This window comes from Drosophila subobscura, chromosome U (assembly GCF_008121235.1).
Source record: "Drosophila subobscura isolate 14011-0131.10 chromosome U, UCBerk_Dsub_1.0, whole genome shotgun sequence".
Classification (NCBI taxonomy): Eukaryota; Metazoa; Arthropoda; class Insecta; order Diptera; family Drosophilidae; genus Drosophila; species Drosophila subobscura.
Window position 1 is genome coordinate 18,708,363 of NC_048534.1, and position 12,610 is coordinate 18,720,972.

At 41.1% G+C, this 12,610-nt stretch overlaps 1 protein-coding gene and 1 non-coding gene across 2 annotated transcripts in view; one reads left to right on the forward strand and one right to left on the reverse strand.

The window, feature by feature from the left end:
- LOC117902789 (tyrosine-protein kinase Btk29A) overlaps positions 1-12,610 on the forward strand; it is a 49,988-nt gene that overhangs the window by 2,679 nt on the left and 34,699 nt on the right. The gene's annotated exons all lie outside the window — the stretch shown is intronic.
- On the reverse strand, positions 8,093-8,165 carry Trnak-uuu. Its single transcript has one exon. It is a non-coding gene; the product is annotated as a tRNA-Lys (tRNA).

Below are 12,610 nucleotides of genomic sequence, written 5' to 3' on the forward strand. Positions count from 1 at the left end.
CTGTACTCTCCAATGCTTCCCACACATCCTCCCTTCCAGTCTCCACTGGAAATGCAAAGCAACCTTTGTGGTTGGTCTACACACAAACACACACACAAAAGCAGCTGTTTCACATCGAGAAATAGCCGGCGAGAAACTCACCCCCAGGATAGAGTCCTGTGCCAGTCGTATCCCGTTTTGTGCTTCCAATTGGAAAGTAAAGTTTGGAATATCCTGGATGAACACGAACGCGGTTAACGTGGCTCTCGGAAACGACACAGGGCGAATGGTTCATCGGCCCGGCGCCGGGAGTTTCTAGCGGTACTTTGTCGCGTTCGGACGTGCGTTAGATTTTTCTCGTGGACTCTCTCTCGGCATTTGTTTCTCCATTCTCTCGATCTGTCTCACATTTAATTGTTAATAAATATATCAAGTAAATACATTTATTTATAACTTTAGCTGCGCATCTTTGGAGACTTATTTGTGCTTTTGTTTTGATGGCAAATGGAAAAGCGTTGCCGGCTGCGCTACCCTTGAAAATTTGATTGGTTTTCATCTATCCCCCCGCTGCTCAGTCGGTCGGCTAGCACCCGAATCCACCCTTATTTCGTATATTTTGTATTTAAAAATTATTTTGCCGCATTTTCCATTGAAATATCGAAGAAGTAATCCTTAACTATTCCATAAAGTGTGTTTGATAATGAATATCCTTTTATAATCTATAAATATTAACCGAAAGAGAGTCGCAATTTGTATAAAAAACACCCAAAAAAAGAACTGCGAAAAGAAAAACCCACAAGAAAACAAGAAGAGAAGAGAAACAACGCCCCACCCAAGGCACAAAGTTTTTCAAGTGTATCCTTCTGCCACTGTGTTGGTGTATCTCCGTGTGCGTGTGTTTGTGTGCGTGTGTGCGTGCGTGAGTGTTGTTGTTGCCGCACCCCGAATATCCTGTGTGCCTGTGCCTAAATTAAAAGGATTATCCACTGGACGCGTACGCCTCTGGCTGCATAGCAAAAAAATATCTACATAACATTGTAGCGCCTGTGGGGTAAGCATTCCATCTATGGCAAAGCCCTGGGGGATTTTCTGTAGTTTGTTGTTTTATGTACAAAGTTTTTGCATTTTCTAATTGAATTAGAATGATGTTTTGCGTTGAGGGAGACGCCTAAAATGATGCAAGAAAAATGTGTGTTGGTAAAGGGAAATAAGAACCTGAAATGGGATGTTTATGAAGCGGAAATAGTGGAGTTAACGAAGGTTTAGATATTCATTAATTTATGAAAATAAAATGCGTTCTTTGTGCTTTATTTTAGGCATAAAATACAATGGTTTAAATTCGTTCGATCGAAAAAAGGGGTAAATTTTGTTGTAGATTTAATTCCTTAAAAATGTCTAAAGAAAATAGGAAAATATTTGAAGTTAAAGCACTGAGGTACCACAGAATAAGAAAACAGTCACAAGTGAGGTGTTCGTTTAAGGGAAATGTTCACCCACGTAAAATGTTTGATGAAAAAATACAGAGATTTGGGGAGAGGAAAACCAGGAAAATAGATAGAAGATGTCTTGTTTGAGCAACCACAAACAAAAAGCAACCACAAAACTCTCCCCCCCCCAAGAACCTCTAAAAATGTACTAACTCCTGTGACAACTACCAACCGTAGTGGCACCCCCACAACAACATGGCGTGTCAATCACTTTATTACCCTATAATTTTTCCATCCATTCATTTCCCTTTTTTCTACCCCTGTTGCTGTTTCTGGCTGCTGCTGTTCGGAAGGGGATGAGGTTCGATGAACCCAAGTAGAAAATGTTTCATTAATTGATTGATTCGCGCGGCCAACACCCCTTCTTGGGAAAGTGTACAGAGGATGTGTGGCATGGCTCCTCCATTTCCATTTCCATGTGCGTCTCCAGCTGCTTGCGGATGGGTCTTCTTTCTTCCTTGTAATTCCATGTCCAAAGCGGTCCTTTCATGTTTATTGGGGTCATAGCCTGGACATGGAGAGCGGGGACTGATTAATGGGCCAGCTAGTCAGCCAGCCAGTCAGCCAGTCAGCGAGTGCAACCGAGTAGCCGACCATCCACGTAGTCATTGCACTCCCGCCTGGACTTCATCATCATCGTCATCGTAGTCATCGTCGTTGTTCGAGTCGGTTGCAGTCGTTGTGCGGACATCGTCGACGGTTGTGTCATTAACCTGTCATAAAAATCGCAGCTTGGGCTCCAATCGTAGTCCCCACAGTCCCACGAGTAGAGTGTAGAAAACACCTCCTCCTCCTGCTCCTCCTGCTCCTCCTACCTCCTTGCTTTTTCTATGCCTCACCACGGTGGTATGCTAATTGAACCTGGGACTCTTTTTGTTTGCAAACACTTTGCAGGTTCTCTACGGTCTCTCCGTTTCTCGCTCCCGCCGCCCCCTTCTGGGGAACGGGGTTCGTTCTGCTCTCTAATACATTTCGCGCAGATTAAGGCTGTAAATAACAATTTCCTTTGAAAGGAGGCGGGCACGATGGAAGGTAATGCGTGTTAAATAGAGAAATGAAGATGGATATTCATGAAAGTGGTGGGGAAACGAAGCAGGGAATACCCTTTAAAATAAAATAACATTTTTCTGCTCTAGGAACATTCAGGCATGGGAAAACGGAATTAAAATAGATTATCTTTAATGGAAATATTACTCAAAAATAATTGTATGTAATTTATCATACATTTGTATGATTTATAACAGAAAATAATGTAAATTTTTCCAATATTTGTATGATTCCTAAGTGGGAATTAAAAACCAAATATATAGTTATTTCCACACTGAATAGTAGATGGAAATCTATGAATGATATTGCTTTAATGTACATTTAAATAGATTTTCGATTGCAATGAGCATAAAAACCTCCAAAGAACTTAATAAATGCTTCTAAGGATAAGGGCACAGCACTGCCTTTCCAACTCTCATTTTCTCCCACTAAATATTTTAAATTAAATATTTCCTCCACGATTATTCAAACTAGAAGAAGGAGAGATCTCTGAACTCATTGTCTGTAATATTCCCACATGAACCATTCGTAATTTGACCAACCTACCGTGTCGCTGTTCGATACTTGAAAGATAATTACTTTAGGTACGCATACGCATGGATGGGCAATGTTTTATGGGTCGTCATAAAATATATCCACATATATCGGCAGAAGGGTACGAAGAATATCTATTTCCAATGTCCAAATGCCCAGTGCCCTCTGGGCTAATGGAGGTGCCATCTGCATTCCCATTCCTCTCTGTTCGCTCGTAAAGTGCCTGCCCCACGACATGTGTGTGTGTCCTAATCCTTGCCACCACCGGTAGCCACTTTTCCAAATGAAGGCGCAAAAAGCCATATTTTTTATGACTTTTCGGGAAAGGGTTTTTACGACGGAGCCAAGAGTGTTTCGCCGGTGTCTGCTGATCAATCTGCCATAATTGTTGAGAATTTTCAATTAGACATTCAAAATTTATCACCAGAAATGCACTTGGAGTTGCACTTGGACTGGGGGGGACTCTCTCCCCCTGCCTTATGAGGAAATAAGAGAAATTGTGTGTCAGTCTGTCTGCCTGTCTCTCTGGGGATTATTACTCATCGTCTTGCATTTTAAAATTCTTCACGAATTGACACCTTTAGGGCCGTCGTCCACCACCTTCTTCACCTCCATCTGCACCTCCATCGAAATGGCTTAAAGCTGATTTCGTAGAATTACAAAAACCCGCAGCAGCAGCAGCTCCACGGCTGGTCGATGGGTTTTGGTTTTTTATTTTTTCTCTGACAAATTAGCAGAGTCTTTGGGCTTGTCTTTGGTGTCTCTTTTTCGAGTGTTCAAGGTGGTCTGGTCCCGTTTCCCCAATCCACAATCCACAATCGCTGCGGTTGTTGTCTTTATGCCTTTTATAAATCTTCTGACTGCTGTCTGCCGTCTTCTGTCTGCCGTGCTGTGCATTTTTTTTATTAAACACGAAATTGGCGCCAAAGCCAAAATGTTTTTGATAAGCTTTAAGGGGTCCGCGTCCTTCATCTCCACAGATGTCACCTCACTCCGTGCAGATCCACAAATGAGTGTATGGCATGTCGGTTATGTCCTCAATATCATTTCCGTGGCCCCACGCTCCGGCACCTTTTGGGGCAACCTGATGTCGCTTGAGGTCTGCGGTTGCCCCACAGAGCGGGAAGGGGTAGATAGGTGTGTGGCAGTTGCAGTTGCAACCACAAGGCGGCTGTAAGACTTAATAAAGCCTGATTACAGTTACTTGTTTTGTCGATACCCTTTAAAAGGGGAGAGGGGTATGTGGGAATTGTTGTGGACTCTGGTCTGGACACTGTCAAATGAAGCCAGAAGATCAAGAGAACACCAGAGAACCAGTAGGAAAAGAACAGTTTGTAACTGTAAGGAACGAAAGGACTCAGTGGAGAAGGGATCAGTAGAAAAAGAAACCTTTAGCAAGGGAACCCAAAGAAACAACAGACAAAAAGCCCTAACAATACCCTCGTTTCCGATTGTATTTTGATTACTAAGTTCATTCAGGAAATATTACTTATCTATCAGCGCAAAATTCTAGAATTATCCCCTAATAAATGTCACTTAGGGTATCAATTCTTTCACACTCTTCCCCCTCATTTCTATTAAATGCAAAACTCCAACATCATTCCCAAAACGTGACAGCTGTCTTATATGCTGACTAATTACCGGCAACTTTTTGAGAGCATTTACATATGAATATGCATAATACTGGCATGATTATATGCCCCCCAATATCAATTGTGCAGATGCCAAGCCCTTTTTGTAAACACTTGTAAGCAATTATGAATCATAATCAAAAAGGTAACAACACACGAACGAACAGCTCCAAAGCTCCGGATCGAAATGGAAATGGAAATCGAAGTATCATGCCAGTCACAAGAGTCACAAAAAGTAAAGTAAAGTAAAGCCCGAAAGAGGTAACAATAAATGGAATTATATGGAAAACCTGTTGGTCTCTCTCCACCCTCTCTTCAGTACATGATTTGCCTATTAACATGGCCCCACAAGAGCTGGTGATGATGATGATGATTCACTCAATGAACGTGGAAAAGGAGAATGCAGAATGGGAGTACTTACTGCTGCTGCCGCTGCTGTTATGTCCAATATATCTTTCGTGACGGGCATGCCAAATGAAGTTACATCTCCTCTAATGAGTTTGTAAAATCTCTAGGAATCGAAATGTGATATATAACCAGAAGCAGGAGGGACTGACTGACTCCCTGCTCTATCCTTTTGTTTGGTTGGCAACCTAGACGCTGGCTTTGTTCAGGAGCGAACTGGAGGAGCTCTCCCCTGCTCCTGTCTTTCGGCATTCTGTGTTCAGCTTGGCTAAGCTTTTCATGCTTCATTATGCTGCACCTCCCTGGAAATGAATGAATTCTGCCCCATCTTTCTGCTGTCTCGTCTACGTCGCCGTCTCCCATCTGCATCTCCATCTCCGACTTCTTCTTTTGTCTTTTGTCGCCCACGGTCCCTGGGACATTGAGTTATTACGCAGACAGCTCACCCCTTGCTGTTGCTATTAAAAATATAAAAAAAACCCTACTTGGAAAACTCAACGCCCATTCCATTCCCGCCAGACTGATTCCCATAGCAAGTGAGAGACTAAGCCTAAACACCTTTTACGCCTCATTATCATTTCGTTATAGGGTTGGGGGGCAGAATGGGATGCTATCGCATAGGGGCTCCCAATAAACAAACGTTTAATTGGAATTATGTTTAAAAATAAAACGCCTTTCTATTGAACCCAAAAACGAAAAGTTTGAAGCTTTTTTTTATTGGCATTATCGCCTCAGCTATTTCCGCTGTTAATTCGAGGCTCACGAGACACCAACAACACCAATCGAAGAAAAAACCGAAAAAAACAGAGAAAAAAGCATAAACCGATTCCCAATAATTAGAAATCAAAGCCGGTTTCATCTTAGGACGCGTGTGTGGTGTGGTGTGTGGCACAGTGGGTACCACAAATATATGGCATAAAGGTCAGTTTTTATGGGCAGATATTTTGTAGGAATTAATTTTAGATTTGTAGATGGAAAATTATAAATCTAATTTTTAACGTTGTAATCTTAAAAATCTCATTTAAAATTCAATAAAATGTTGAGTATATTTGGAAGAGTTCTTCTGTTCAATTAAAAGCTCTTACATCTATGTAACGCACTGTATTTTGTCATACGATTACGCTGCCGAAACTTGTCTACTTTCGTATTCAATAGTGTTATCATGAAAGATGGCTTGAATGGCCAGATACTGTCTACGACTTGTGGCTTTAACCGCAAATGTTGCCTCGCGCGTCCAAGATCGTTGAGAGCAGCTCGTTGTGGCCCCCCTGTCCCCAACTTCTTCTGTGGTTTGATGATTGATCTTATCGCAAGACGCGCCGCTCCGTGAGTCATCATAAAATACACACATCTTTTTCTTCCTCCTCCTCAGCAGCAGCAGAAGCAACAGCAGCAGCATCAGCAGCCGGCCATAAGTTGTTAGCTGTTTTGTACTTTATGGCCAAGAGGTGGAATAGAGAGAGAGAGAGAGATCGGTGGGGAGCAGGGAATGGGTTCATAACTCAATGTGGAATATGTCTTCGCGGGTTCTGTTTAAGCCGCGTGCGAGATTTACTTTCCTCATTTCATGGCCCACACAAAGGCCGTTTGGTAAGAGTACACTTTACCATGGGATAAAATCAGCTTTTAATGGGCTGAAAATACATTCTTCTGGGTTGGGAAAATAAATATCGAATATTTGAAAGTCATTACGGAAAGTTCTCATAAGTAAATGTTGGGATAGGTTCTAATATCAACTTCAACTGTGGGACCAAAGAAAATGTTCAGCAAGGGCATGTGGATTGCTTTTAGATAAATATTACTGCCATATAAACCTCTAAAATGGCTAAATAAAAATGATATGTGTACCTTGAAGGAACTACTCTTCCATATACGCTCAATATAATTTCCTGTTTTCCTGTTCCTAATTTCCTAATGATTTTTATTATTATTATTCCTCGTTCCAAGAACTTCCACTATTCCTTTCCGCCTTTCCATCCAACCCCGTTTGTTCCCGTTAACTGCGTAACTGTAAAATCATCCAGAAATTGTTCCGAAAGATCATGCGAAAAAGAAATACACTAAAAAAATGTGTCCAAAATGATAAATGACTTTCGGCAGCTCGCAACTTTTGACTTCGACTAATTTCCGTTTTTTTGGGATGCAATTTTCGCCAAATCAAAATTCCCCTGAATCTGTCATGTAAAGATACTGCCCAGCGGATACCAGATATAAATTGCAGCAACTTGTCCACACGAACCGTGCCGGATCGTGCCCGTGTGGCCCCATAGGCCTCGTCTGGCTTGGCCAATGATTCAATCTGTTTGGCATCCACCCCGTTTCCGGCTTCCATTACAGTCCCACACTCTCTTTCGCTGCATAACTCTTTCCCCACTCCCTCTGGGGGACAGTGGTCTTCTCTCCTCTCTCTCTGGTCATCTCTTTTCTTTTGGCGGAGGATTTATAAGAGGGTATCATAAAGGGTATATTGGCTGGCAAGAGATGATGGCAAAGCAGAAGAGACGAGATAAGGATATGGATATTCTAGGGTATTAAAGCTACGCCCACCCAAAGCTATTCCTTTTTGCTGGCATTTATATTTTGTAGTTTGGGGGCGTTTCGGAGTCATCGCTCAGGAATTGGCGCAGACACTGCGCTTCTGTCGTGGAGGTGGAGGAGGAGGAGGAGGAGGGCCTCAGACATCAGAGAACTTTGGGTCCCAGAGCCAGTGCCCCTTGCTCCCCTCCCATACACCAACCATGCAGACAAATTGCCTGGCGGGCGTTGCTTGTGTGCTCTACTGGCTGACCGACCGACCATCCGACCATCCGACCGACCGCCCTCTTCCTGTCCTAATTATGTTGTTGCACCATGCACCATATTTTCATTTTCATGAATGAAGCACAGCCTCCAGGCTCTTTCCCACACTCTGAAAAAAATAAAGAGAAAATGAGATGAGAAGAATGGATGGAAAAATATTTATTAAAATATTTTAAAACAGCAAAAAAAAAAAAAAACAAAAAGTTGGATCGCCCGAGCAGGGACTTGAACCCTGGACCCTTGGATTAAAAGTCCAATGCTCTACCGACTGAGCTACCCGGGCACTTGCCTACGAAGGTGCTTAAGCGATACAAGAGCACACGAGCCAAAGCAAAGCAGCGCGAAGTGCAGCGAAAGCAAAGAGAGCGTAATTGCCAATGAGAGAGAGAGTTTTTCTGCTGTTGATGAGAGAGTGTATGTTTGCGGTAAATGATAAGGTGTGTTTCGAATTTATATGTGACTTTTGCAAGCAAAGCGCAGCAAAAGACAAGAGAGAGGGGGGAAGAGGAGGGAGCTAGTGTGCGTGCCGTTTTCTGTGAGAGAGTGTTTAGCACAAATGTTTACGCTTGTGTTTCCAATTTGTGAGCGACTTTTGAACGAATGCTTTTGATTAAAGTTATGGGTATTAAGTTGCGGATTAAGTTTGATTCTTTGAGGAATTCCTGACTTGAATATTACAGTTCGATGAGCGTATCTTTGGAGAGTTCTCTGTTATTTGTGTTGAAACGTGTTCATTTTTGATGTATTATGCTGCAACACACCTTAGTTTAGCTTTAGTCTGTGCGCACATGTTTATTCCTGTTTTATGTATTGTTGTGAAAGACAAAAGATAGGAATAATGTAACAAAGAATTAGCAATATGCGAGTATTTATTAATTATTTTTATAGAATGGGATACACAATATTTATAAAGTGAACTATTTGTAAGGAACATTCATGATTAATATTGCCACTCGAATATTCCTAAAAATACTGTCATGCCTATCATGGAATTCGAAACCTAATCGGATCTTCTGGCCAGCGTTAAACCATTTATTGATATACCAATTAGAGTTTCCATTCAATGGCGAACCGAGAACGAAACAGTGAACGACCTCCCCAACGTTTTTGCTTTGGTTGTATGGGTGCATGTGTTTTTTCCCTGAATGCCTGCAGGAAAATGCATTTATCAAAACATAAAAATAAACACAAATTGCTTCAGAAATAGACAAAAGAGGCGGTGCCTTGAGTGAAGCAAGGGAAAGAGTATTTGAACAGCTAACCAAGCAGTATCCAAAGAGAGAGCGAGATCCAGAGATCGAGTGTGCGTAGGGGTAATTCCTCCTCCCCCCTCTTTATTTTCTTTTCATTCGTTTTTCCTTTCCACATCTGTCAAATGGTTTGGTAGGAGTGGGAGGGAAAACTCTTTTGCGCTCGCATGTAATTATTCGATATTAGAGATAGATCTTTCCATATGGTATATCTGGGAGGGGAATAGGAATTTCGGGCTGACCTTATGACTGACAATTTCCTCTGGCACATTTATCTCTTCTCCCTCTTTTCAATTATTCCTCTTCGTTTTCTTCACAGCATTGTAGACAAGTTTTCCATATGAATGTGTGCTGTGCTGTGCTGTGTGTTTGCTTAATACGTTTTAAGCGCTTTTTAAGCGTTCAAGTCACGATTTTCATATTTATGGGACGAATGTTGAGATAGGGAGAAAACTGGAGGGGTAGGACTCTAAAGAGATCTATGTATGTACATGTGTATGCATTGTATGCTCACCTTTCTGATTGATCAGATGGTGTGCGCCTGCCTGTGCTTTGTTCGAGAGCGCGTTCGTCTGTGTGTGTGTGTGTGGTGTCTCTCTACAAGCTCTTCTTGATCTTTATCTCACTTCGATTTTCCTTTTAAATGCCCTAAAAGAGGGTACTGTAGGGTATGTTAGATGTTTTGGTAGCGTTTGAAGAAAGTTTTTGATTTGATAAAATATATCTATCTATTTTACTCTTGTTGGATTAATGAAAATTGTTATTACTAAACCTCATCGACGCTTAGGTAAAACTCCCAAATTTAATCGCAATCGGATGACATTTTTTCATGTAATGAGAAAAAATATTATAGTATTAAATTTAAAAAAAAAATAATACAAATAGTGCATGAAAATTACCAAATTCCATTCCTCTTTTATGATTTTAGGTAAGAAAAATCCCTCTAAATGATTCCCCAAATTAAGAAGAGTATCAAAAAATGCATTGAAATCTCGATTTTCCTTATCTTCTGTCTTTTTGTGTGGGGTGCTTTTTGTTTTGTCTTTTCTATAAATTTAATTATTGGGGTTTTCTTCGAAGTAAACTTTGAACTTTTGTGGGTCTGCTTATCGTTAATTACATCGCCAACGCTTGGTTCCCATAGATTTCCTTTTGTATCTCTCTATCTCTGCCAGACTACAAGTATGCGATCCATCACACATGTTTGTAGATGGATCGGATCTCTTGTTTGTGTATGTTTTTGTTTTTAGTTTTTTTTTTGTGTGTCCAGAGAATGAAATTCCAGTGAAATCGCAGTTCATGGTTTGATGGCTTTTCTCAGGATATATAATGCAAATTTTCATGAAAAGATATGAAGACCTTCCAGCAGAGAGCTAGAGGAAGTCATTCTTGTACGCGTTGACAGGAAGAAGGCGGCGGTGGCAGGCAGATGGACATGCCACATGATTTAGCAGAAAATTACAGAGCGGGAAATTAATTACTAGACCTACAACTTGTTGTAGGATCACCGAAGCATGTCCTGTGCTGGCAGCGGAGAGGGGGGCTCTGGGAACAGATCCAACAGAAAGAAAAGGAAGTTTTCATTTTCATTTTCATTGGAAAAATGCATAAAATGCTCACTCTATTCCCAGTTTCTTTTTGGGAGTGGATGTGGGTTGTAAAATTGGAAACCCATTACGAAATGTTTATTTTGTTTTCTCCCGCTCTTTATTACAGTTATAATTTATATGAAACGATTTTTCAATCGCACTCCACATGCGGTCGTCCGATCAATCATTGGCGAGTGTCAGAAGAGGGACCGACGGTCTCCTCTCCGGGTCTCTGCCTCCCCCATGCCTCTCTGTTATCAATCGAAACGGGAATGAGATGATTCGTTATGCAGCTCAAAATATGTGGCATTTGGAACATGGAACATGCCACATGAAGAGGCAGCAGCAGACACAGTCTGGGGTGGAGTTTCTTTTTTCATTAATCAACATTCAAAAAAAGGTTCCACTTTGATGTTTTTCGTGGAGTGGGAGACGCACTTGAAGAGTGGGAGGATTGATTGTTTCCTCAATTGTGGAGAGCATTTTGATCGTTCTCTAATCGTCATTTTGTTCTAATTGTGGGAAAGCTATGTACAATTAATGTACATATGTCTGAAGAGAGTGTGTAGAATCTCTTTTAGAATTCTTTTGTAGATCTTTCCACAATCTTTTTGATCTTAAACGGCAACTGGCAGCCAGTTTTTTCAACCAGTTTTGGCATTTTGCTATCTTAAAAGAAAGAACTTTGGGCATGGATCGAAGTATTTATTGGAATGGGAATTTTGAACTCAATCAAAGATTTTGTTTCTTGTTTAAAAATAATAAACGACTTCTAAAAGTTTGTCTCTCTTTAACTGATGTTGAAATTGGTTAAACACAATGCGAGCTGGAGCCGTCAAATCTGTCCTTATTTATCATTAAATTTAAACATTATTTTGCATTTTTCTTTTACTTTTCATGCTGAACTTCTTTAGCAGTTCTGTCTGAACCTTTCCTTTACTGAACTTTTATTTCTTTCAAAAACTTCTCTTCTCATTTTTGTTTTATTTGTAAATTTAATCAATTATTTCTTTCTAATTTGCTTCCATTTCCTTTCCCATTCCAATTTCTACTTATTCTTTATTCATTTCACAGTAATAGTTTTCAATTTCTACGCTCTCTCTCTCTACCTCTTTCTCTCTAGAGCTCTCTTTCCCTTCTCTCTCTCCCTGCACCCACTCCACTTTGACCCTCTGCGATGGCAATTTTCACGTTAATCGTTGCCCTCTTTCGCTGCTCGCTTTTCCTTCTACATTTTCCAAGGGTTCCCATTAAGCTGCTGCTGCCGCTGCCGCTGCCCATTTTCTTCTCTAATTTGGTGAGCCTACCTGAGAGGTGCATTGCAGTCGTCTCGTCGTCGTCTGCTTTGACAGCTCTCTCAATTATGCACAGGTGATTGTCCCTTTAGTCCCATTATGAGGCCCTTTTCGTCCTTGCTAACAATGGGATTAAAGAAGGATATGTATGGTATGTGCACACCCGAACACACAGGTGCAACATCGTTTCATGTTTCAACCTGTTGTCGACCCGGGGAAATTCCATGGCAACTTCTTCAGAGTCCAAAAACTTACAATAGAAGACCAATTTTCAAATTACATATGCAGATGAAAAGTTGTTTTTCGAGCTGTTCAAACTGAAGGAAAAACTGGGGGAAACTGTAGGAAAAACTGTAGCAGAAGAACCACTTTTCAATGAAGTTTTCCCATGGCTGCTGTTGACAGCAGCAACATCCCATTGCCATCCTGTCGAAAAGAATTAGCCTCAAGAAATGTTCTAACAATCTTTCAACACACAATTGGGTTTAAGTTTCCAACTAAATTTCGAAGGTGGTTTCAGTTTCTAACTTCATTATCGTTGTGTATTTTTTGCGCCTCGAGGCAGTTCCCAAAAAAACCAAACTGCATTTCGTT